Raw genomic sequence first — 27,739 nt, 5'->3', positions numbered from 1 at the left:
GAGTAGACCAAACAAATGAAAATTTAGGGGAGCCGTATCTGGACTGTAGAGAGGATGTTTCTGTCAATGGTTTTTGTCAATGGTTTATTGAGCTAACTGGGAAGTGTCAGGGCGAGAATTGTCGTATAACAATATCATGCCTTTTCTTTGATATTCGCAAGGTTTTCCTATCGTTGCTCGCTTTTCTTTATTCATCAGCATGTCCGTTGCTAGATTTTCAAATGTAATACGTTGGTCTTTACGAATAATGGCTCAATGAGGGTTTCCGGCGAAGGAGCTGGCATTTCAACTGCCCGCCTAGGACGCTGCTCGTCAGTCAATGAGGTTCAAACGTTTTTGAACGGTTCTGGCCAGTTCCAAACTTTCTTTGGTTCACACAACTTCACCATACTGTAAAATCGCTCCAGAAATGATTTTAGCCGGTTTTTCAGCTTCAATGAATTTGTTCATCTACTGTGGAAAAGTCAGGCTGACACGTCATTGTTAAATGCAATATTTACGTTACAAAGAAAACAATTTCTGTCCATTGCTGTTCTCATCTCATCCCAGTGAAACCAAGCTAAACTCACGAAAGTACAAAACTCCTACAAACTGTTTCATTTCTACAGCAATTTGTCTCTTTAATAATTCAATGTTCATCGTATTAGTTTCTGCCACACTAGCACAGTAGAGCACTTTGAGGCCGTGGTGGTTTTTCCCACTGTCTCAGCAATAGATTTGATACTAGATTTATTTTACATACATTTCAACCTTTCTAATTCCCATTTTGATTTTGAGTAAAATATTTTCCTTCCGTTGGACACTCTTAGTTTTATTTCTTTCGGTGTGGTTTGTGCATGAGGCCAGAGGGTATCGTATTCAGGTTGTATAGTAGCCTTAATGACTTCATCATCTGCGGAAAGTTGAATATTGCAAAAGAATGTTTCTTACAGCCGCATCATTTACGTGACGCTAACACTGGCTGTCTGATGTACATCTGTCGTATAACTGCTTATACCCTGCACGAATATTTGCTGTAGAGGGCTGACCGGGATGGAGATGCTAGGGACTACGAGGACTGTAGTAAGAATCGACAATATAGCGGAAAAACTGTGCTTACCGATTTGAAAGACAGCGTCTCGCCAGCGACGAGGAAATGTGCTAAGTTAGAACAAATGAGGATGTTGATTCGTTCCACGCGCTATTCGCATGTTGTTGTTGTTGTTGTCTCCAGCCCTGAGACTGGTTTGATGCAGCTCTCCATGCTACTCTATCCTGTGCAAGCTTCTTCATCTCCCAGTACCTACTGCAACCTACATCCATCTGAATCTGCTTGGTGCATTCATCTCTTGGTCTCCCTCTACGATTTTTACCCTCCATGCTGCCCTCCAATACTAAATTGGTGATCCCTTGATGCCTCAGAACATGTCCTACCAACCGATCCCTTCTTCTAGTAAAGTTGTGCCACAAACTTCTCTTCTCCCCAACCCTATTCAAGACTACCTCATTAGTTATGTGATCTACCCATCTAATCTTCAGCATCCTTCTGCAGCACCACATTTCGAAAGCTTCTATTCTCTTCTTGTCTTAGCTATGTATCGTCCATGTTTCACTTCCATACATGGCTACACTCCATACAAATACTTTCAGAAACGACTTCCTGACACTTAAATCTATACTCGATGTTAACAAATTTCTCTTCTTCAGAACCGCTTTCCTTCCCATTGCCAGTCTACATTTTATATCCTCTCTACTTCGACCATTATCAGTTATTTTGCTCCCCAAATAGCAAAACTCCTTTGCTACTTTAAGTGTCTCGTTTCCTAATCTAATACCCTCAGCATCACCCGACTTAATTCGACTACATTCCATTATCCTCGTTTTGCTTTTGCTGATGTTCATCTTATATCCTCCTTCCAACACACTATCCATTCCATTCATCTGCTCTTCCAAGTCCTTTGCTGTCTCTGACAGAATTACAATGTCGTCGGCGGCTGTTCGCATATGGAACAGCAAAGAGGGAGGGCGGGGAGAGATTGTGGTACCAGAAATACCCGGCCCCAAACGCGTAACACGGCTTCCGGAGTATATATATATGTAGATGTAGATGTATAAGACTTTATAGTTTCAGCTGTATAACTCTGTGTCCCCTACAACTGGCCGGGTCATTTCAAAAGTCAGCAGAAGGCAACAGCATACCACTTCCAATCGGACGACGCCTAGCAAAGCATTGTGGTGTTCAAGGCAAACTTCGCGTTGATGGCCACCTTACCTGTTTAATGACTACGTGATGTGAATTGTATTAACCGCTCACTCAATGTAAGTACTGTAAAGTTATCTTTATTATGTAAATTCATGTCAAAAAGTCTTGTTCATATTAAATAGATAAATATATTAGAACACGTCAGGGACCTTACTGTAAGTCGTAACGTCTGAACTAAGCAGCCTGTTCGAAGGACTTTCGAAAAATCAACAGACAGCGCGAAGCGGTACTCGTACGTTCCAACACGGATGGCGGAAGTCACTGCAGGTATTGTAGCGCGAGAAGCGGCCGTTGTCTCACATTTTACTGCTCTTGAAATGGCAGCATGAGCTCGGAGCATAGTGGGGATAGCACTTTATGGTGTAGGAGGGGTGCATGTTAAAACACCGGCAATGGAGGTGTAATCACGTAATTCGGTGATCCAGAGCGGTACCGAAAGTACTTTGGCTCGGTAGACGTTGATGCTGAGTCACAGGAGACGTTAGGCTCCTGTAAGTGTACACTCGTTTGCCCCGTTATCTTTTGAATGGTTTCATTCCACTGCAGACATGATTCAGACGTATTTATTTGCGTCTTAACATTGATTTCCTCAGGTAATTTTTCGGCGGCATTAGGATCGTCTCTTAATTGTTATTTCGATACTCATACAGCAGCGAAAATTAATTGTAATATTTAATAATTCACTGGTAATTTTAACAAAATGCATTTGAGTTTATGAACTACATTATTGTAATGGATTCGAAGTCAGTTTTCTTTTCACACTGGTAGTATTAAGCTTAACTTCCCTCATTTGTAATTTCATTAAATTGCCGTTATAGCTACTGACATGAATTAATATGGCAGTCTTTCTAATTTTAAATTTTCGAGTGTATTTCATTTCATTGACCTTTGCCTGGCACACATTTCCAGGTGAACGTGAAAAGTAAGTTGAACAGTATCGATAATGTTACTTTCCAGGTGAGCGTCATTGTGACGTAACATGGCTTGCACTGTCGCGAAAGCAGACAACGAATCGTGATGTAATTACAGTACAGTGTCCTGTAACTTTGGTTTCAAAGTTAGACTGTAAAGGGTATTCTAAGTGAGAATGAGATGATCCTGAGTGTCAAAATTGGGACATGTTTGTTATTAAACTGCTTCTTAGTGTCATTGCGCGATAACTCAGGCGTTCTTGTGTGATCGATCGTTCTCATTTATCTACATAACTTACACACAGATTCCAATTTGTATGATTGCTTTGAACCGTTTCAGTTTTGTATTGATTTTTGTACTTATTTCTGATACAGTTTAAATTTATTTCGTCTACTGTTGGACAGTTTAAGACTTTAATCCACACTATTCTGCTGTAGTAGGTTTCCCATCAGGACGATGTTATTCGGGAACGATATCTTATTCGTAAGTTCGTCAGGTGCAGATATGTAACTCCAGCGGTCGGACTAACAAAAGCGACTTCCTTTATCACACTTCTCGCCATATGAAATTCATTGTTAGCTCCCAAAACCATTTCATGTCTTGATCTCGTAAATGTGGTAGATATCGAGCCCATAGATGCACCAAGAATGTCCACAGTTGCGCAAGAGTTCAATCAGACGCCAAGTAAAACAGAAATAATAATCATAGAGATAGCAAAAAATATCACAACAGTGTAGAACAGAGCACCGTTAAGCTATAATCATCAGCATAGCACATCACGGTCCGCACTCCCCATGCACCACTGGACAGGGCACTATAACAGCCGCGTGACGTCGGCGGTTCCTTCCTTGTGATCGCCAAGGTAGCGAAGACCTCATTGTCGATCCCGTTGTCCAAAGACAGAGACAAAGCATATTCTTTGCGCAGTTTCACTTTTTTCCGTTTCGATGACGTCGTCAGTCACTCAGTTGGCTTGGTGTTATCCTTCATTTGCTTACCCACTGTGATAATCAAATGAGATATCCATAGTTGTAAGTTTATTCGAATATTTCAATTTTTCATCTACTACTAGTACCCAACACGCCGACTTCTGACAAGAGCTTTACACATCTTCATTTCGTACAGTAGAAAATCTAAAGGCCGTAAATTTTAACATTTTGCCATTGCACTGGAAGTCCTATTCTTATAGCGAGATCCTTTCATGGCACCCGCTGTAGACTCTTATCTGTGTAGAGTAGGTGTGTTGGCAAAGTCGGAAATATATTCTTCAGTTCTGAGGCAATCATTGTCACCATTAGGATTCATTTGTTAAGGAAGTCTTTCTCCACCTTGAGAGCACTGGAGCAGAGGGGACTAACTAACGTAGCACTTACATTTGATCTTTAATGATACACCTTGATACTTATTCTTTTTAGTCAGCATACAGTAAAAATTTCCACCACAGCGTATTTCCCTTTATAGGCTGACACATAGAGATAGTTCAGTTCAGTTTATTAGTCTATAATGTCTGCCATTCTTTTTTGAATGTCTTCATTTTCGCAACCAGCATGCAAAAGGAATGTGGAAAGCTTGTGACCTGGCACAAAGGTCTCGTTCAACTCATGAAATTTTGCTTTTGTGATGGTGACACACATTGCACAATGACAAAAGTCAAGCTCCAACTTGATTTCTGAAATACTTAGGGGTTCAGTTATATAGTCTGTAAGATACAGATAAACTATTAGGTTCGTGAATCAGTCGTTTGGTTCTGTGGCCAAGACCAACATTTCATAATTGGAAGCAAATAAACCAATGTTTCTAACGAAAAAGGAGGAAATAACTTTATAAGACAACAACAAAATTACCACTTCCACCTGTAGCATATAGAAAACTACCTGAAGCCGAATCAATAATGTAAACTTCAAATTATCGTCCTAGAATGAACATTCATGGAGAGCAACGATATCAGGGATAAGTAAATATATTCTGAGCTTATTGTTCTCAAATATTTCCTAAATCTTGGAACTTATCCGTTACTTTGAGTAAAATGCAATTGAACTGAGATGTAAATGCGTAGGTGAGGATAGTAGCTAAGGTTACAGGAATCTATATACTTGTAATCCCCGTAGCTGCTGTACACAAAACCAAATATCGATAATCATACTTAAAGGAACGCAGAATAGCAACGTCGTGATTTAACCGTCTCCGCCAAAGAGTTGTTTAAATCTTATTGTTTTGTTCTGGCCGGACGAGGTGGACAAGCGGTTCTAGGCGCTACAGTCTGGAACCGCGCGCCCGCTATGGTCGCAGGTTCGAATCCTGCCTCGGGTATGGGTGTGTCTGATGTCCTTAGGTTAGTTAGGTTTAAGTAGTTCTAAGTTCTAGGGGACTGATGACCTCAGCAGTTAAGTCCCATAGTGCTCAGAGCCATTTGAAACTTTTTTTTGTTTTGACCTGCTGACCGATTACTGCTTTGATGCGGCTGTCCACGCCATCCCTTAGTCTCCCTCTAGGATTTTTGCCTCTCGGCGCCTCCCCCCCCCCCTCCTTACTTTCCTCATTACCAAACTATCTCTTGATACTTTAACACGTGTGCTAGCAACAGATCGACTCTTTGAGTCAACTTAGGCCATATATTGTTTTTCCCCAATTTCATTCAGCACCTCCTCAATAGTCACTCGCTTTTCGCACCTAAAATTCACCACTCTTCTGTAGTACACTTCAAAAACAATCCATTGTCTTCTTGTCTGATCTGCTTATCGTCCACTTAACGCTTCGGCACTAGTCTACACTCCAGACAGTTTCCCCTAGAAAAGACTTCCTAACACTTAAATTCCTCTTTTTCAGTAATATTTTTCTTCCTCTCTGCCTTGGTCGTTAGAAACTGATTTACTGCATAATTTGCGAAACTCATATACTACTTTTAATGTCTCATTCCCCCCCATGAACCATGGACCTTGCCGTTGGTGGGGAGGCTTGCGTGCCTCAGCGATACAGATGGCCGTACCATAGGTGCAACCACAACGGAGGGGTATCTGTTGAGAGGCAAGACAAACATGTGGTTCCTGAAGAGGGGCAGCAGCCTTTTCAGTAGTTGCAGGGGCAACAGTCTGGATGATTGACTGATCTAGCCTTGTAACATTAACCAAAACGGCCTTGCTGTGCTGGTACTGCGAACGGCTGAAAGCAAGGGGAAACTACAGCCGTAATTTTTCCCGAGGACATGCAACTTTACTGTATGATTAAATGATGATGGCCTCCTCTTGGGTAAAATATTCCGGAGGTAAAATAGTCCCCCATTCGGATCTCCGGGCGGGGACTACTCAAGAGGACGTCGTTATCAGGAGAAAGAAAACTGGCGTTCTACGGATCGGAGCGTGGAATGTCGGATCCCTTAATCGGGCAGGTAGGTTAGAAAATTTAAAAAGGGAAATGGATAGGTTAAAGTTAGATATAGTGGGAATTAGTGAAGTTCGGTGGCAGGAGGAACAAGACTTTTGGTCAGGTGATTACAGGGTTATAAATACAAAATCAAATAGAGGTAATGCAGGAGTAGTAATGCAGTAATGCAGTTTAATAATGAATAAAAAAATAGGAGTGCGGGTTAGCTACTACAAACAGCATAGTGAACGCATTATTGTGGCCAAGATAGACACAAAGCCCATGCCTACTACAGTAGTACAAGTTTATATGCCAACTAGCTCTGCAGATGATGAAGAAATTGATGAAATGTATGACGAGATAAAAGAAATTATTCAGGTAGTGAAGGGAGACGAAAATTTAATAGTCATGGGTGACTGGAATTCGTCAGTAGGAAAAGGGAGAGAAGGAAACATAGTAGGTGAATATGGATTGGGGCTAAGAAATGAAAGAGGAAGCCGCCTGGTAGAATTTTGCGCAGAGCATAACTTAATCATAGCTAACACTTGGTTCAAGAATCATAAAAGAAGGTTGTATACATGGAAGAACCCTGGAGATACTAGAAGATATCAGATAGATTATATAATGGTAAGAGAGAGATTTAGGAACCAGGTTTTAAATTGTAAGACATTTCCAGGGGCAGATGTGGACTCTGACCACAATCTCTTGGTTATGAACTGCAGATTGAAACTGAAGAAACTGCAAAAAGGTGGGAATTTAAGGAGATGGGACCTGGATAAACTGAAAGAACGAGAGGTTGTAGAGAGTTTCAGGGAGAGCATAAGGGAACAATTGACAGGAATGGGGGAAAGAAATACAATAGAAGAAGAATGGGTAGCTCTGAGGGATGAAGTAGTGAAAGCAGCAGACGATCAAGTAGGTAAAAAGACGATGGCTAATAGAAATCCTTGAGTAACAGAAGAAATATTGAATTTAATTGATGAAAGGAGAAAATATAAAAATGCAGTAAATGAAACAGGCAAAAAGGAATACAAACGTCTCAAAAATGAGATCGACAGGAAGTGCAAAATGGCTAAGCAGGGATGGATAAAGGACATATGCAAGGATGTAGAGGCTTATCTCACTAGGGGTAAGATAGATACTGCCTACAGGAAAATTAAAGAGACCTTTGGAGAGAAGAGAACCACTTGTATGAATATCAAGAGCTCAGATGGCAACCCAGTTCTAAGCAAAGAAGGGAAAGCAGAAAGGTGGAGGGAGTATATAGAGGGTTTATACAAGGGCGATGTACTTGAGGACAATATTATGGAAATGGAAGAGGATGTAGATGAAGATGAAATGGGAGATACGATACTGCGTGAAGAGTCTGACAGAGCACTGAAAGACCAGAGTCGAAACAAGGCCCCGGGAGTAGACAACATTCCATTAGAACTACTAACGGCCTTGGGAGAGCCAGTCCTGACAAATCTCTACCATCTGGTGAGCAAGATGTATGAGACAGGTGAAATACCCTCAGCCTTCAAGAAGAATATATTAATTCCAATCCCAAAGAAAGCAGGTGTTGACAGATGTGAAAATTACCGAACTATCAGTTTAATAAGTCACAGCTGCAAAATACTAACGCGAATTCTTTACAGGCGAATGGAAAAACTGGTAGAAGCGGACCTCGGGGAAGATCAGTTTGGATTCCGTAGAAATGTTGGAACACGTGAGGCAATGCTAACCTTACGCCTTATCTTAGAAGAAAGATTAAGAAAAGGCAAACCTACGTTTCTAGCATTTGTAGACTTAGAGAAAGCTTTTGACAATGTTGACTGGAATACTCTCTTCCACATTCTAAAGGTGGCAAGGGTAAAATACAGGGAGCGAAAGGCTATTTACAATTTGTACAGAAACCAGATGGCAGTTATAAGAGTCGAGGGGCATCAAAGGGAAACAGTGGTTGGGAAAGGAGTGAGACAGGGTTGTAGCCTATCCACGATGTTATTCAATCTGTATATTGAGCAAGCAGTAAAGGAAACAAGAGAAAAATTCGGAGTAGGTATTAAAATTCATGGAAAAGAAGTAAAAACTTTGAGGTTCGCCGATGACATTGTAATTCTGTCAGAGACAGCAAAGGACTTGGAAGAACAGTTGTATGGAATGGACAGTGTCTTGAAAGGAGGATATAAGTTGAACATCAACAAAAGCAAAACAAGGATAATGGAATGTAGTCGAATTAAGTCGGGTGATGCTGAGGGAATTAGATTAGGAAATGAGACACTTAAAGTAGTAAAGGAGTTTTGCTATTTAGGGAGTAAAATAACTGATGATGGTCGAAGTAGAGAGGATATAAAATGTAGACTGGCAATGGCAAGGAAATCGTTTCTGAAGAAGAGAAATTTGTTAACATGGAGTATAGATTTAATCGTTTCTGAAAGTATTTGTATGGAGTGTAGCCATGTATGGAAGTGAAACATGGACGATAACTAGTATGGACAAGAAGAGAATAGAAGCTTTCGAAATGTGGTGCTACAGAAGAATGCTGAAGACAAGGTGGATAGATCACGTAACTAATGAGGAGGTATTGAATAGGATGGGGGAGAAGAGAAGTTTGTGGCACAACTTGACTAGAAGAAGGGATCGGTTGGTAGGACATGTTCTGAGGCATCAAGGGATCACCAATTTAGCATTGGAGGGCAGCGTGGAGGGTAAAAATCGTAGAGGGAGACCAAGAGATGAATACACTAAGCAGATTCAGAAGGATGTAGGTTGCAGTAGGTACTGGGAGATGAAGAAGCTTGCACAGGATAGAGTAGCATGGAGAGCTGCATCAAACCAGTCTCAGGACTGAAGACCACAACAACAACAACAATGTCTCATTTCCTCATGTAATTTTCTCGTCGTCGCCTGATTTAATTCGACAAGATTTCATTACCCTTGTTTTCCTTATACTGATGTTCATCTTATAACCTCTTTTCAAAGCACTATCCACTCCGTTCAACTGCCGTTCCAAGACATTTGCGGTCTATGACAAGTTTATAATGTCTGCGGCAGTGTTAAATGTTTTTATTTCTTCTCTTTCAACTTTCGCTTTGTTCCCAAATTTCTTTTTCATTTACTTTACTGTTTGCTCAATGCTCAAATTGAACAATATCTGGTATAGACTGCAACACTGTGTCACTTCCTTTTCAATGTTTCCCTTTATGTCTCTCAACTCTCATCACTGCAGTGTGGTTTCTCTACAGGTCGTATATAATATTTTGCTCCATGCATTTAATCCCCGTTACCTTTCGGATTTCAAAGAGTGCACCTCAGTTCACTTTTCTCAGAAGCTTCCTCTAAATCAGCAAATACTATAGGCAAAGATTTTTTTCTTTCTTTAAGCAACCGGACACCCCCAAAACATATGTTTTTCGTATTACGTGCATTGTGCTGCCACCTACTGCAATGTACTCCATATCAGCGACCACAGTAATCCTTAGACATCGTGAGACAGTAGAATGGGGCGCTCCGCGGGACTCACGGTCTTCGAACCTGGTCAGGTGACTGGGTGTCACTTCTGTCATAAGTCTGTACTCGAGATTTCCACACTCCTAAACATCCCTAGGTCCACTGTGTCCGATGTGATAGTGAAGTGCAAACTTGAAAGGACACCTACAGCGCAAAAGCGTACGGGCCGACCTCATCTGTTGATTGACAGAGACTAGCGAGAGTTGAAGAGGGTCGTAATGTGCAATAAGCATCTATCCAGACCATCACACAGGAACTCCAAACTACATCGGAATCCACTGAAAGTACTATGATAGTTAGGTAGGAGGTGAGAAAATTTGGATTTCATGGTCGAGCGGCTGCTCATAAGCCACACATCACGCCAGTAAATGCCAAACGACGCCTCGCTTGGTGTAAGGAGCGTAAACATTGGACAATTGAACAGTGGAAAAACTGACGAATCACGGCACACAATGTGGCGATCCGATGGCAGGATGTGGGTATGGCGAATGCCAGTGAACGTCATCTGCCAGCGTGTGAGGTGCCAACAGTGAAATTCGGAGGCGGTGGTGTTCTGGTGTGGTCTTGTTTTTCATGAAGGGGGCTTGCACAGCACAGGCCTACATTGATGTTTTAAGCACCTTCTTGATTCCCACTGTTGAAGAGCAATTCGGGAATGGTGGCTGCATCTTTCAACACGATGGAGCGCCTGTTCATATTGCACGGCCTGTGGCGGAGTGGTTACATGACAATAACATCCCTGCAATGGACTGACCTGCACACAGTCCTGACCTGAATCCTATAGAACACCTTTGGGATGTTTTGGAACGCCGACTTAGTGCCAGGCCTCACCGACCGACATCGATACCTCTCTTCAGCGAAGAATGGGCTGTCATTCCCCAAGAAACCTTCCAGCACCTGACTGAACATATGCCTGCGAGAGTGGAAGCTTTCATCGAGGCTAAGGGTGGGCCAACGCCGTACTGAATTCCAGCATTATCGATGGAGAGCGCCACGAACCTGTAAGTAATTTTCAGCCAGGTGTCCGGATACTTTTGATCACATAGCGTATGTCCAAAGCAGTCGTAGTGTCAGTATTGCCTCGTATGTTCTTAAATTGCTCAGGAACTGAAACTGACCATCCCCGAGATCGGCTGCTACTAGTTTTCAATTCTTCTGAAATAATCCGTTGCAGTATTTTGCAGTAACGACGTATTAAACTTGAAAGATTACCGTCAAACCTCCTTGCCTAGGGACGCCAGATGAAAGTTGATGTTGTCAAGCCCAGAATGAAAATTGCGCAACGGATAACTGGGGAGGGGAGCTTGAGAGCGCTACCTAGAGAGCGTGCCCTTTCCGTACGAATGAATTCCTTTAACTTGACTTCTTTGTGATTTTTAAGGTATGTTAAAGATTGATGACAATTGATTACCTATTTATTTTAAACACTATCACTCGATTTTACAGCGATTGCAGCAATTGTTCCAGTTTACAGATATTACAATTTTACAACTTATAGCTCGGGTATATTATATACTAATCTGCACGCACATTTCTACGGGCAAGACGGAATTGCGTTGGCCAAGTGTATACCACCAAAGTCTCCCAATATTTTACATAGGACAGCCACTATGTGAGAAGGATAACGGGCAAACTGGGGATCAGATACATTAACACAGGGGGTCAAATTTCCGAAATTAAGCGAGAAAATTCATTTCCTTACACAATCCAAAGCTGGAAATAAAAGGATTAACACAAATATTCAAATACCTCTCTTCCATGCGTGAACATTGAGACAGATGCACTGAGGGCACGTCTGCTCACCCGTCTTCTGTAACACTCCCCGAATATGGCGGGCACCTAGAGGTCTTCCTGGGCCGCGGTGGAGGGGGTGGTCGAACCAATTGGCCGTGACCAACCTCTCCACCCCAAATGTTGTGACACTGGAAAGCCTTTGACTTTTACCTACCTGTGCTTTCTCTCTGATCCCCTACCCAGGAGTAAGGTTGGCATTACTATACTATAGAACTACTTCCCAACTAAGATTTGGCCACGCTTTACGGAAAGGTGTGAGGAGGATTAGGAAAGTTCATGTGCAGATTCACATTCACGTACAAGAAATGCATAAAACACGACACATATAAATACGTATTATGAACCCTGACACATTTCTTTCCAGTCCGCAGCTCGAGGCCGTGCGGTAGCGTTCTCGCTTCCCGCGCCCGGGTTCCCGGGTTCGATTCCCGGCGGGGTCAGGGATTTTCTCTGCCTCGTGATGACTGGGTGTTGTGTGATGTCCTTAGGTTAGTTAGGTTTAAGTAGTTCTAAGTTCTAGGGGACTGATGACCGTAGATGTTAAGTCCCATAGTGCTCAGAGCCATATGAACCATATTTTCCACCCGTGCACATGGGTTCTGTTGCACGCGCGGCCGGCCGCGTCGTGCAAAAAAATTGGCGGCGGAGCCGCCCCTGTTTGTGCTTTTCGGTGCGAGCGAGCAACTAAACCTGCTGCTTATAGAGCGGAAACTACTGTACCATTTCAAACTGGCTGATATTCACACCTGTCAGCGACTACTATCGATCAATATTTTGCTGACCAACGAAATTCTCGTGTTAAACTGTTCCATAACTTATCTCAAATGCAACAATTGTGAGGGATGACACCTGCCGATGGGAAGGAGTGTGGGAGACGCCAGGTGGCGACAGCAGCTTCACGTGCGCCTGCGGGTGACGTACGGGCGTCGCATTCCGTCATGTGTCACCTGGGGGCGGCTGGGGCGGCGGTGGCAGCTGTGTACTCAGCGTGAGGGATATCTCCCACTCGGCGGCGAGCTTTTCTCGGGGAAACCACTTAATTTATTCATTAAAACGGCAGCGGGCAGCCGAAGCCGCAGCAGCGCGGCAGAGCCTGCATATGCATGCGTCGGGGCGCTTCGGAAGCTCGGCGGGGGCGTCGCTTCTGATCAGCGCCGGATTAGTCGGGCGGAGCCTCGGCGCAGCCGCCATTAGAGGTCGGGCGGCTTCAAAGAGTGGCAGCCGCCACTCTGCGGCGTGCAGGCCTCCCGTAGACAAGGGCAGTGCTGGCTGCCCTGTTTACACGGGTTGCTCAGTCGGCGGTGGGGAAGTTAACGATTAAAATTTCCTAGCAGGTTGAAGGGGTGTGTCGGACTGGGACTCGAAACCAGAGCCTTACCTGGCACGACTGACGACCAGCGCCCACAGCTATACTTCCACTAGCACCTACTTCCTGCTCTCCAAACTTCGCAGAATTTCGTCGGTGTACCTGCCTTGAAGTGCAACTACAGACGCCAGTGTTAGTGTGGGAGAAACCAGAAGGTGAAAACAGATGTGCGGTCTGATACGGATGAATAAAATCGACTCGTCTTGCTTGGGATCACACCGCCTACAGCTTCATCCCACGAGCAGCCCAGCTGACTCGGCTGACTGTTGTTGCCAACGATGGAGCCCTATTTGTCACATAGACATTTCCACCGACACAGTGATATCAGGCCTGGTTAGAGTCGTAAACCCACCGTAGGCCAAAGCAGGCCGACCGATTTGGCCGAGCGGTTCTAGGCGCTACAGTCTGGAACCGCGCGACCGCTACGGTCGCAGGTTCGAATCCTGCCTCGGGCATGGATGTGTGTGATGTCCTTAGGTTAGTTACGTTTAAGTAGTTCTAAGTTCTAGGGGACTGATGACCTCAGAAGTTAAGTCCCATAGTGCTCACAGCAATTTGAAATTTGAAAGCTATCATAAGCGTGGGCTCGGTAGTTCTCCTAGTAGCTTTGGTCAGTTAAGACTGTAACCACGTTACCTGTACATTAGGTGTGTGGTATAGGTATCAGGCGCTACTTTATTTCGATCGCTTTGTTTGCGATCGCGATCAGTGTCTTACGATAGCCCGCTAGAGAGCGGTAACGGTGAAACATCTAGAAACTGAGTGTTGATACATAAAGGGCCACATAACCTACGGAACATTTTTGTTCTACGTAGTTATCCTCTTGTCTCTTACTTACAAATATATAGTATTGATACCAATACTGTCTGACCGAGCGAGGTGGCGCAGTGGTTAGACACTGGACTCGCATTCGGGAGGACGACGGTTCAATCCCGGGTCCGGCCATCCTGATTTAGGTTTTCCGTTATTTCCCTAATGCGTTGTTTCGAAACTTCCTAGCGCATTAGAGCTCCGGTCCGGAAACTAACCCAGAACCTTGCCTTTCGTGGGCTTTTTCTAGCCGAATGAGCTATCCAGGTGCGACCTGCGGTGAAAGTTCACAGCTCTCTGCCTAAACGGCAAAGCTTCGGGTTCGAGTCCATACTACCACACAATCTTTGTCTCCTAGAACGTTGCATGGAGGCCTGGCTCGACCGATTTTGTTACAGACGTTTTATGATAATATACTTAAGTGTCCTGAATAGCTTCGAGCTCGCTAATGCCTGCAGTACGGACGTGGCTCTGCGACAATCACGAGGTACGCTCATTAGGTGTCGCTGCAAAGGGACTCGTTACGTTATCAAGAGTGTCAATACTATGTGCTAGTACAGGAGATTTAAATTTAGTTTTGTGTTACGATGGTAATAACACCATGTTTACGTAAATGATAGTCTGCGAGACGTTTTTGAACAGTTATTGAGGAGAGGAGTTTGATTACTGAATAAAAATTATAAGCTTCCCTTTAAAAAGGACTAAGCGGGGTGGCTAGAAGACAAATATAAGGTTATGGAGGTATATATCACTAGGATAAAACAGATACTGCCTACAGGAATATTAAAGTGACCTTTGGAGAAGAAAGAACCACATGTATGAATATCAAGGGCTCAGATGGAAAGCCACTTCTAATCAACGAAGGGAAAGCAGAGAGATGGAAGGTGTATACAGGCGGTCTATACAAGGCGATGTACTTAAGGGCAATATTATGGAAAAGACGTAAATGAAGACGGAATGGGAGATATGATACTGCGAGAAGAATTTGACAGAGCAAGGAAAGACCTAAGTAGAAATAAGGCCCCGGGAGTAGACAACATTCTATTAGAACTACTGATTGCCTTGGGAGAGCCAGCTATGACAAAAATCTACCATCTGGTGACCAACATGTATGAGAAATCAGTCTTAGACAAGTGTGAAAATTGACGAACTATCAGTTTAATAAAAAATAATAACACGAATTCTTTACAGACGAATGGAAAAACTGGTAGAAGCCGACCTCGGGAAACATCAGTTTGGACGGTGCCAACTCGGACTGTATGGGTGATCGAGGACTGTGAACTCAAGGCGTCGGATTGTTGCAGATGTCGCCGCGCTGTGGTCTAGCACTGTCAAGCTGAATGAGAGGTTGCTCCGAGTGTGAACGGCTCTTCGGATTCAAAACTCGATTACAGCACGCTGTTTCTCACGTACCGACATAGTTACGTTACACATTGTCATGTTGCGAGCTGCAATTCAGATGGTTCAAATGGCTCTAGGCACTATGGGACTCAACATCTGAGGTCATCAGTCCCCTAGAACTTAGAACTACTTAAACCTAACTAACCTAAGGACATCACACACATCCACACCCGAGGCGGGATTCGAACCTGCGTCCGTAGTGGTCGCGCGGTTCCAGACTGAGTTTGGACTCCGTAGAAATCTTGGCACACCCGAGGAAATACTGACCCTACGACTTATCTCAGGAGATAGATTAAGGAAAGGCAAACCTACGTTTTTAGCATTTGCAGACTTACAGAAAGCTTTTGACAATGTTGACTGGAATACTATCTTCCAAATTGTGAAGCTGGCAGGGATAAAATACAGGGAGCGAACGGCTATGTACAATTTGTGCAGAAACCGGGTGGCAGTTATAAGAGTCGAGGGGCATGAAAGGGAAGCAGTGGTTGAGAAGGCAGTGAGACAGGGTTGTAGCCTATCCCCGATGTTATTCAATATGTATATTGAGCAAGCAGTAAAGGAAACAAAAGAAAAATTCGGAGTAGAAATTAAAGTCCATGGGGAAGAAATAAAATCTTTAAGGTTCGCCGATGACACTGTAATTCTGTCAGAGGGAGCAAAGGACCTGGAAGAGTAGCTGACCGGAATGGATAGTGTCTTGAAAGGAGGATATAAGATGAACATCAACAAAAGCAAAACAGGGATAATGGAATGCGTCGAATTAAATCAGGTGATTCTGAGGGAATTTGATTATGAAACGAGACACTTAAAGTAGTAGATGAGTTTTGCTATTTGAGGAGCAAAATAACTGATGACGGTCAAAGTAGAGAGGATACAAAATTTAGACTGGTAATGGCAAGGAAAGCGTCTCTGAAGAGGACAAATTAGTTAACATCGAGTATATATTTAAGTGTCAGGAAGTCGTTTCTGAAAGTTTTTGTATGGAGTGTAGCCTTGTATCTGTGCTGTAAGGAGGATATTGCAGTGTTTCCCAAACAAATCGGTGAAGCATAGCCTCCATTCGATTGGCAGTGTGTGGACGGTCGTTATCGTTCAACATGATGTTCCCGTCTATCAGCATTCTGACAGCCCGAGGGTAAACGGCAGGTCCAGTGTAACACTACTACTACGTTTGTTATATCATTATGCAGTTTACCTAGTGACGATACGATTTTAACCCTGCCACAAGGAAGCCAAACATAAAACTATACTGCGCCGTTTGTTATACTGGCACCACGTGTATTACCAAATATGGTATCACGTTGCAGTAAATGTTACCCTCTAGGAGGATTTAAGTAAAACTGAATGTGAGTTACCTAATGGATTGGATTATCGAACCTGAATTTAATATAACAGTAGAAATCAGAAAGCTAAAGATTGAAATTTGGAAAATTGCTTAAGTAACCAAGTTTACTTAAATGAAATAAAATTCGGTCGCCAGCCTAATTAGGCATGGTAATATGAAACATTACTTACAAGAATCTGTTTTAAATTTTGTTAAAGGAAAGCTACCATTACTTCTTTCCCAGAGAAATGCAATGAACTCACCATAACCAGACAAGTGGTACTGTGATGGTAGCAGCTATAAATAGTATATGCAAGTTCTCACAAAAACCGTTAACGGCTTATTTCTTTTCAATTGTAATTATTTTATTATATATGAATTATGTGATCACCAAAAGTTATGAAAGTCAGTACTAAACCAGAAATTGGACATGCACTTAATCCTATTTCAACAGTTACTTTCCAAATAGTACAAATATAATTAAAAATCACTTGCAAAAGGATTTGTACACTCATTAAGAAGTAATATTGTTTCTATTTTTATGGATAAGGGCAATTACAGTAACTTTATCTTTCATAGGCAAAGACTTAGGTGGGGCCCTCAAACTGTCTTTCCAGTTTTTACAACCCAAAGCACACAAAACTCTAGAATTACTTCATAATGCAATTACTAAATTCACTGTTCAAGAATGTTTCTTCTTGTTAAGCAACACTAAAGTGTATATTCTCAATCTGTCCATTACACTAAATCGAACTAAACACACTTTTCTGAGACGATTTGGTAGATGCAAATTTAGGTTTTATAGGTATTACTTTTTCACAAATTTCACTCACCTTGCATGGCTTTTAAAGCAGTTAATGCCAGTGATATTTCATACAGGTTCTCAAGTATGACTTTAAATGCATTTACACTCTAACTAACTTCACGACAACGTGTTGTCTTATTGCCATTTATACAACCAGTAATTTTCACTAACAGAATTTGATGCATTTTATTTTTAAAGCACAAACACTTTGAAATAAAGCAAATCACTATGGATGTTTCTATAAATGCAACACTAACTTCCTCCCTTAACTTCAATTGAAACCCACAGTAATTCTATATATCTTGTTGCATTCAGAATTAAGCAACACCAACAATCACATATTTTCAATCGTTTTTCACATACAGGATACTTGGATGTTTGTAATTATGTGGAATGGATCCTAAAAGAGGAACCAATTCAAGGGTCGGACACACAGTTTAAAATAATTTGCCTTATTATTGCGAATTAAACAATACTTAAATGTACTGGTTCATACTTTGACATAAATCTGACCTCTTAGATTCCGCTGTTCACTCACTTGCTGCTCAGACCAGAACTGTCCAGTAGCTAGCCGCCGACTGACTGTGTTCCCTCACTTGGCGCCCAGACTGAGCGCCACATCCACCTTTCAGCCAGAGTCAACCACATTTTGGGGCGCGCCAACTCACTTTCGTTACAAATGGGAAGTACAGTTGATTTCATTTTATACAATTCAAGTCCCTAGGTATGGACCACCTTGTACATAGTTGTAAAGAAACATCTTTTTTAAAAAATCTTAATATTTAAATATATTAACATGCCAACACAAAAGCCACATATTTATATAACATTTTCCTCCAATTAATACAAAGAGTTTAAATATTAAACAGAAAAAATTTTACACACTTTCAACTACATTACAATAGGTCAAAGACATTACATAGTAAAAATACATACTTGACATTAAACAGAATTAATCAGCACAAAATATTTACAGAATTAATTATGGTGTTACATCAGCAGTGGAAATATCTCACTTCTTCCCCGCAAAAGAAATCCAAAGCTGTTCAACAAGTTCCTGGAAGGTCATGATGACGTTCTTCTTCGACTGCTGGGGCCCTTTACTCGTCGAGATCCTCGAGCGTGGAACCAAAATCAGTGCACGGTGCTATGAAGATAATTTCCAAAAACTGCGACGGGCCATAAAGTCAAAACGCCCGGGAATGCTGTCGTATGGGAGCACCCTGTTGCACGATAAAGCCTGCTCCCAAACTGCCAATAGGACGAAGGCTACGCTTCAGCGATTTCGTTGGGAACACTGCAACATCCTTCTTACAATCGGGATCTTTTACTGTGTGATTTTCACGTCTTTGCGACCTGAAGAAAGACATGTGTTGACATCGGTTTTGATAGGACGAGGAAGTGGAGGAGTGGGTGCGGTTGTGGATCTGTCGGGGGCCGACCGCGTTCTGCGGAACACGATTTGCTCATCTCGTCTCCGTGTGGAATAAGTGTCTTACCAAGCCGGCCGAAGTGACCGTGCAGTTCTAGGCGCTGCAGTCTGGAACCGCGAGACCGCTACGGTCGCAGGTTCGAATCCTGCCTCGGGCATGGATGTGTGTGATGTCCTTAGGATAGCTAGGTTTAACTAGTTCTAAGTTCTAGGGGACTAATGACCTCAGCAGTTGAGTCCCATAGTGCTCAGAGCCATTTGAACCATAAGTGTCTTACCGTGCGTTGGATTACTTTTGAACAGAGCCATTCCACGGTGCCATTGTGGCGGGTGTTCGGATTTCATTTCACTGTGTCTTATGTATTTGCTGAGTTCCTACATTCATCAGTTCTGAGTGAGATACCTTACGTATTCGTTAATGTACGTGGAAGACATTTAGTGATCATTGTAATGCACCGAAGGTAGCAATACTGAGTTTTACGTAATCATAGTACAAAAGCATGTTAGATACACTACTGGCCATTAAAACTGCTACAGCACGAAGATGACGTGCTCCAGACGCTAAATTTAACCGACAGGAAGAAGATGCTGTGATATGCAAATGATTAACTTTTCAGAGCATTCACACACTGTTGGCGCCGGTGGTGACACCTACAACGTGCTGACATCAGGAAAGTTTCCAACCGATTTCTCATACGCAAACAGCAGTTGACCGGCTTTGCCTGATGAAACGTTCTTGTGATGCCTCGTGTAAGGAGAAATGCGTACCGTCAGGATTCCGACTTTGAAAAATGTCGGATTGTAGCCAATCGCGATTGCGGTTTATCGTATCGGGACGTTACTGCTCGCGTTGGTCGAGATCCAACGACTGTTAGCAGAATAGGGATCGGTGGGTTAAGGAGGGTAATAGGGAACGCCGTGCTGGATCCCAACGGCCTCGTATCACTAGCAGTCGAGATGACAGGCATCTTATCCGCATGGCTGTAACGGATCGTGCAGCCAATTCTCGATGTCTGAGTCAACATATGGGGACGTTTGCAGGACAACATCCATCTGCACGAACATTTCGACGACGTTTGCAGCAGCGTGGACTATCACCTCGGAGACCATGGCTGCGAGTATCCTTGACGCTGCATCAGAGACAGGAGCACCTGCAATGGTGTAATCAACGACGAACTTGGGTGCACTAATGACAAAACGTCATTTTATCGGATGAATCCTGGTTCTGTTTACAGCATCATGTTGGTCGCATCCGTGTTTGGCGTCATCGCGGTGAACGCACATTGGAAGCGTGTATTCGTCATCGCCATACTGGAGTATCACCCGGCGTGATGGTATGGGGTGCCATTGGTTACACATCTCGGTCACATCGTGTTCTCACTGATGGCACTTTGAACAGTGGACGTTACATTTCAGAGGTGTTACGACCCGTGGCTCTACCCTTCATTCGATCCCTGTGAAACCCTACATTTCAGCAGGATAATGCACGACCGCATGTGGCAGGTCCTGTACGGGCCTTTCGGGGTACAGAAAATGTTCGACTGCTGCCCTGGCCAGCACATTCTCCAGATGTCTCACCAAATTAAAACCTCTGATCAATGGTGGCGTAGCAACTGGCTCGTCACAATACGTCAGTCACTACGCTCGATGAACTCTGGTGTCGTGGTGAAGTTGCATGGGCAGCTGTACCTGTACACGCCATCCGAGCTCTATTTGACTCAATGCCCAGGCGTATCAAGGCCATTATTATGGCCGGAGGTGGTTGTCCTGGGTTCTGATTTCTTGGGATCTATGCACCAAAATTGCGTGAAAAATAAATCACATATCAGTTCCAGTATAATATATTTGTCCAATGAATACCCGTTTATCATCTGCATTTCTTCTTGGTGTAGCAATTTTAATAGCCAGTAGTGTATAGTGATTCAGTTTTGCAACTATGGACTTCTTTTTGTTAGTTTTCGGATTAAAAGTTTTGCAGTTCCTCACTTGAAAATGGTGAAAGAACAAAACTGAATTTGAGGATTTTATGAACAGATAGTTTCAACGTCCACCGACAGTAATGTCTTTCACGTAGTGGACATAATGTTGAAAATGGAATAATCGGAATTTTTATGTGAATAATGGGTTAACAGTATCACGTCAGTAGCAATATGGTCTTACGTACCCTGTAGAACAGGTGAATGGCTAGCTTTAAAAAGAGTGAGAAGTGAAAGACAAACAGAATGTGGAGTCTGCTAGAGTATGCTGGTACTCAAGTCTCTCCTTTTACTCTAATGATAGACGCTCCTTTGACAGCCAAGACTTTATTAACGTTGCCGTCTGATCAGGAAAGGAGCGTCTTATTGCTCGACGGTGCCCGGAAGCAGGCGGCTAAAAGCATATACCGATTTTCCCCTGCCACTGCGGCGTTAAATATGAGCGTGGCTGCGGCCCGCTGTGGAGACGTGCGAAATAAGAAGCGCCGCGGCCGTCCGGCTCTCCGCAGACTTCGGGAGTCTCTGGAGAGGCCGCGGATGCTCTTTGGTATTCATGGGTCGCTGCCGCTGCTGCCGGCACCGGTCCCTTGCCGAATGTGGCCAGCTTCCGTAGAGGAAAGTGTTGGCGTTCGTCGCCGCCTGATATTTCTCATCGTACCTACGTGTCATGTCAGCTTCAACCTTCTTCTTTTATAATTTTCGCCTATCCAATCGTATATTGTAATCATGAAACTCGAATCTACTACACTACTGGCCATTAAAGTTGCTACACCAAGCAGAAATGCAGATGATAAACGGGTATACATTGGACAAATATATTACACAAGAACTGACATCTGAGTACATTTTCACGCAGTTTTGGTACTTAGATCCTGAGAAATCACTACCCAGAACAACCACCTCTGGCCGTAATAACGGCCTTGATGCGCCTGGGCATTGAGTCAAACTGAGCTTGGATTGCATGTACAGGTACAGCTGCCTATGCAGCTTCAACACGATACCACAGTTCATCAAGAGTAGTGACTGGCGTATTGTGACGAGCCAGTTGCTCGGCCACCATTGACCAGACGTTTTCAGTTGGTGAGAGATCTGGAGAATCTGCTGACCAGGGAGCATACGAACATTTTCTGCATCCAGAAAGGCCCGTACAGCACCTGCAACATGTGGTCGTGCATTATCTTGCTGAAATGTAGGGTTTCACAGGGATCGAATGAAGGGTAGAGCCACGGGTCGTAACACATCTTAAATGTAACGTCCACTGTTCAACGTGCCGTCAACGCGAACAAGAGGTGACCGAAACGTGTAACCAATGGCCCCCCATACCATCACGCCGGGTGATACTCCAGTATGGCGATGACGAATACACGCTTCCAATGTGCGTTCACCGCGATGTCGCCAAACACGGATGCGACCATCATGATGCTGTAAACAGAACCTGGATACATCCGAAAAAATGACGTATTGCCATTCGTGCACCCAGGTTCGTCGTTGAGAACACCATCGCAGGCGCTCCTGTCTCTGATGCTGCGTCAAGGGTAACCGCAGCCATGGTCTCCGAGCTGATAGCCCGTGCTGCTGCAAACGTTGTCGAAGTATTCGTGCAGATGGTTGTTGTCTTGCAAACGTCCACATCTGTTGACTCGGGGATCGAGACGTGGCTGCACGATCCGTTACAACCATGCGCATAAGATGCCTGTGATCTCGACTGCTAGTGATACGTGGCCGTTGGGATCCAGCACGGCGTTCTGTTTTGCCCTCCTGAACATACAGATTCCATATTCTGCTAACAGTCATTGGATCTCGACCAACACGAGCACCAATGTCGCGATACGAGAAACCGCAATCGCGATAGGCTACAATCCGACCTTTATCAAAGTCGGAAACGTGACAGTACGCATTTCTCCTCCTTACACGAGGCATCACTACAACGTTTCACCAGGCAAAGCCGGTCAAATGCTGTTTGTGTATGAGAAATCGGTTGGAAACTTTCCTCACGTCAGCACGTAGTAGGAGTCGCCACCGGCGCCAACCTTGTATGAATGCTCTGAAAAGCTAATCATTTGCATATCACAGCATCTACTTCCTGTCGGTTAAATTTCGCGTCTGTAGAACGTCATCTTCGTGCTGTAGGAATTTTAATGGCCTTTAGTGTACAATGATATGTTTCAAATTATTATAATTTTGATGGAACTACATTCTCCTGGCTACAAATTTGTGTCAACTTATTTTTGATAAGGACAGAAACAACCAATGTATTAAAATTTGTGCCACACCCGAGACTTGAACCACTGTCTGCTGCATACCAATAGACGTGCAAAGCACTACACGACGGTAGCACTGTGGCCATCATCACTCCGTGGATTATCCTATTCCAATCCCCTCCCAAATACAAACTTCAGTTCACACCGTCAGCCCGTTTTCTCCTTCTTAAATCGCCAGTACTGCCGACATTCGAACAGCATTCCATCTTTGTACGTAATGGGGAAATCCTAGATGTTCCTCAGGTATAGGTGATCTATTGATCTGATGGAATGTACCTCAGGCATAGGTGATCTATTGATATGATGGAATTACATTTTGTATTACTTGGGGAAATCCTACCTATAGCTCAATTGTCGGTGATCTATTGATCTGAATAATTAGATTTTCCTGTAGCGAGATGAGTCTTCGGTGCTACTGTAGTGTAGTGGTAAGCACATCTGCTTAATAAGAAGGAGATCTATGTTAAAGTCCCAGCCGTAGTGCAAATTTTAGTTCATTACTTTAGCTTCTAACCTTTTTATACATTAGGTTTATTTATTTAATATACGAAATTCTACGCAGAATATCACCATAAAAATAAGAAAAATTGGCTTACATCTTAATTTCCACCATCACCTTCAACGTAATTCCATCACGCTTGTAGGCAAAACTTCCAGGGAGTTTTCCAGTGTTGGAAACAGTGCTGTAAGTCTGATGCCTGTATCGTACTCAGAATTAATTGTGATACCGCTTGAATCTCTTCTATGGAGTCAAAACGCCGCCCTTTCAACTTCAGTTTCATTTTCGGGAAGAGGAAGAAATCGTAACAAACTAGGTCGTTTGAATGTGGTTAATGGGGGACGGTTGTCATGTTGTTCTTTGCCAGGAATTCATTCACAAAAAGCGAGGTGTGTGTACTGTTATGATGCAGTAACCATTCTTCTCCTCTCAGTCCGTTTGCATACGATTTACTGTCACCTCAACATTATGTAAACATTAGATAATACTAACATTTATTGGAAAACTCCAAGTCATGCTGTACAATCATGCTGTACATAGCGACTCAATACGCTGTTTAAGGAGCTGCCTCATTAAGTTTACTCGTCTCACATGATTTTGATGACTTACATAGTTGGTAGTGGAATATTTTCACTGTTTCAAATATAAGACTGTGCTGCTGCAGAAAACGCATATTGCCAAACCACCTCTATATAAGCAATAGAATTCAAGTAAAAGACCATTTCTTAATACTGAATTAAGCAATCTCATAGCATTATAATTAAATTACCTCATAAACTGCCATCATATTTATGTCTTTACATACAAAATGTAAGAGAATGACATGGATAAGCAAATTATTTTGACAGTTTTAAATTTTAGGTGAAATAAGTTAATTAGATATTAAAATGTCACCCATATTATCCTCCTCATGTGAATCCATTTCAAATACATAATTATCAGCAGTGGAAACGAGCATTTGGCGTCATTGGCCGGGAAGCCCCTTCCGGGGCAGGTCCGGCCACCTTGGTGCAGGTCTTATTACATTCGACGCCACATTGGGCGACCTGCACCAGGTTGGGGATGAAATGATGATAAATACAACACAACACCCAGTCCCTGAGCGGAGAAAAATCTCCGACCTAGCCGGGAATCGAACCCGGGCCCGTAGGACGGCAATCCGTCACGCTGACCACTCAGCTGTCGGGGCGGAAATTATCAACACTAATTACATGCGAAAAGAACTGCTATTTTAGGGGACACATTAAAACAGTTATCTACTTATTAATGCTTGAACGTGGTTTTCAGTCAACGATGTTATTTAAAAGGCCTTTTGACGCACAACTGACGATGTAGATACAGCTGTTTTCAAAGATAACAGATTCAGACAGAAAGGGAAGTTTGTATCTTACGAATCAGGTGTGTATCTCCTATTACCTAATGCTAGGATTTTACTTAGTTCAGGATTTTTAGTTTGGAAATGTGTAAGACATATTGGGATGTGAGCAAATATGACGTTTGTCTGTATTATTTAAAAAATAAATACGTTTTAAGTTGATTGAATTTCTTCATTAAAAATTTAATATATATCAAATGAATGCAATTACGCAATCAACTTCGAAGATGTAATCTGAATCTGCTATCTAAATTTACATTCCTTAAGGAGTTTACCAAATATCTTTCGACATTGGCCGAGAACTATCAGATCTGCTCAAGATCGTCACCGCGTGTAGAACAAGTGACCAGCAAAAAGTGATTCGCTAAGACTACATAGGAGGAGGAGGAGGAGGAGGAGATTAGTGTTTAACGTCCCGTCGACAACGAGGTCATTAGAGACGGAGCGCAAGCTCGGGTGAGGGAAGGATGGGGAAGGAAATCGGGCGTGCCATTTCAAAGGAACCATCCCGGCATTTGCCTGAAGCGATTTACGGAAATCACGTAAAACCTAAAGCAGGATGGCCGGAGACGGGATTGAATCGTCGTCCTCCCGAATGCGAGTCCAGTGTGGTAACCACTGCGCCACCTCGCTCGGTAAGACTACATAGGACTTGCCCCGGCCTGTTTCATGGGCTGGAAACGTCAGTGTTATACGGTGATCAACCATCGAAGAGGCATGCAAATGTAGAACCAATGGGTTTGTCTCGGCGTATCAACTCGCATAGTGCTACTACGCTGCTATGACAGCCGTACGTGTGTGTAGTTGGTGGATACAAGTGTGATCGAGCAAGGAATTGTTACTGGAGTAGGCAGGTAGTACAATCATAGCTGGGAATGACAGTCACCTTGTCAATGTGTCTCGCCGTACAACGTTTTACACCAAGCTGGCTCGTCTATGGAGTTCTGCGAAGGGTGTGGATGGTTAGATGCCGTCTGATTCGAACCAGACTGAGGCCAGTTTGCCATTTCGCGAGCTTTTCCCGTGCAATGCTGCAAACGTCTCATGTCACAATGGGCACGTGATTACTGGTGCGATGAGACGCAAAATGTACAGGGTGCTTCAAAAACATTCATCCGATTTCACAGGACTGTATCTACCACATTGGTATAGATAAAAACTTGGCGTGACCTTACACACAGGACAGATTTTATTTTCAAAATAACTATCCTTTTACTGCAATGGAGTACCTTTTAAACGCATGCTCATGAAACCAAAACGTACATTTTACAATTACATTAGGATCAAGGTTTTCATTTAACTTCCACAAATGTTCAGTTATGCTCTAGCGAAAATGTCTGAAGTTAGTGCAGTCATTACTGTTTCTATGCAGTGTTTTCATTCACACAACATTGTTGGAAAAAGGAGACACATAGAAGGTGACTTGCACAAGTCCCAAGAAAAATCACACACCGTGACACCAGGTGACCATTGAGTCCACTTCCGCAATCTGAAATCCGTATTCCCACTCCGACCGATTAATTCTTAACAAATGGTCCGACCTTTGGAAAAATTAAATTTTCGTTACGCTTTCACAATTGTGAAATAAAGCCAGACGTGAAGGCGTGTCGTGTAACCGCAACTCCACTGCAAGCTAGCCTTCCTCTATTAACACAAGTTACCCGGGGCAGCCTACTCGACAGGGGAGGGAGACCGCTACCAATTGGCACGACGTACAATAGAGGTCGCTGGCAGACCCACACTAACAGGCATGAAACTACAGGGTGTTTCAAAAATGACCGGTATATTTGAAACGGCAATAAAAACTAAACGAGCAGCGATAGAAATACACCGTTTGTTGCAATATGCTTGGGACAACAGTACATTTTCAGGCGGACAAACTTTCTAAATTACAGTAGTTACAATTTTCAACAACAGATGGCGCTGCAAGTGATGTGAAAGATATAGAAAACAACGCAGTCTGTGGGTGCGCCATTCTGTACGTCGTCTTTCTGCTGTAAGCGTGTGATGTTCACAACGTGCAAGTGTGCTGTAGACAACATGGTTTATTCCTTAGAACAGAGGATTTTTCTGGTGTTGGAATTCCACCGCCTAAAACACAGTGTTGTTGCAACAAGACGAAGTTTTCAACGGAGGTTTAATGTAACCAAAGGACCGAAAAGCGATACAATAAAGGATCTGTTTGAAAAATTTCAACGGACTGGGAACGTGACGGATGAACGTGCTGGAAAGGTAGGGCGACCGCGTACGGCAACCACAGAGGGAAACGCGCAGCTAGTGCAGCAGGTGATCCAACAGTGGCCTCGGGTTTCCGTTCGCCGTGTTGCAGCTGCGGTCCAAATGACGCCAAGGTCCACATATCGTCTCATGCGCCAGAGTTTACACCTCTATCCATACAAAATTCAAACGCGGCAACGAGAGACATTCGCTAACAATATAGTGCACAGGATTGATGACGGCGATATGCATGTGGGCAGCATTTGGTTTACTGACGAAGCTTATTTTTACCTGGACGGCTTCGTCAATAAACAGAACTGGCGCATATGGGGAACCGAAAAGCCCCATGTTGCAGTCCCATCGTCCCTGCATCCTCAAAAAGTACTGGTCTGGGCCGCCATTTCTTCCAAAGGAATCATTGGCCCATTTTTCAGATCCGAAACGATTACTGCATCACGCTATCTGGACATTCT

Source organism: Schistocerca cancellata, chromosome 3 (assembly GCF_023864275.1).
Source record: "Schistocerca cancellata isolate TAMUIC-IGC-003103 chromosome 3, iqSchCanc2.1, whole genome shotgun sequence".
In the NCBI taxonomy this organism is placed as follows: Eukaryota; Metazoa; Arthropoda; class Insecta; order Orthoptera; family Acrididae; genus Schistocerca; species Schistocerca cancellata.
Note: the sequence above shows the minus strand (reverse complement) of the source record.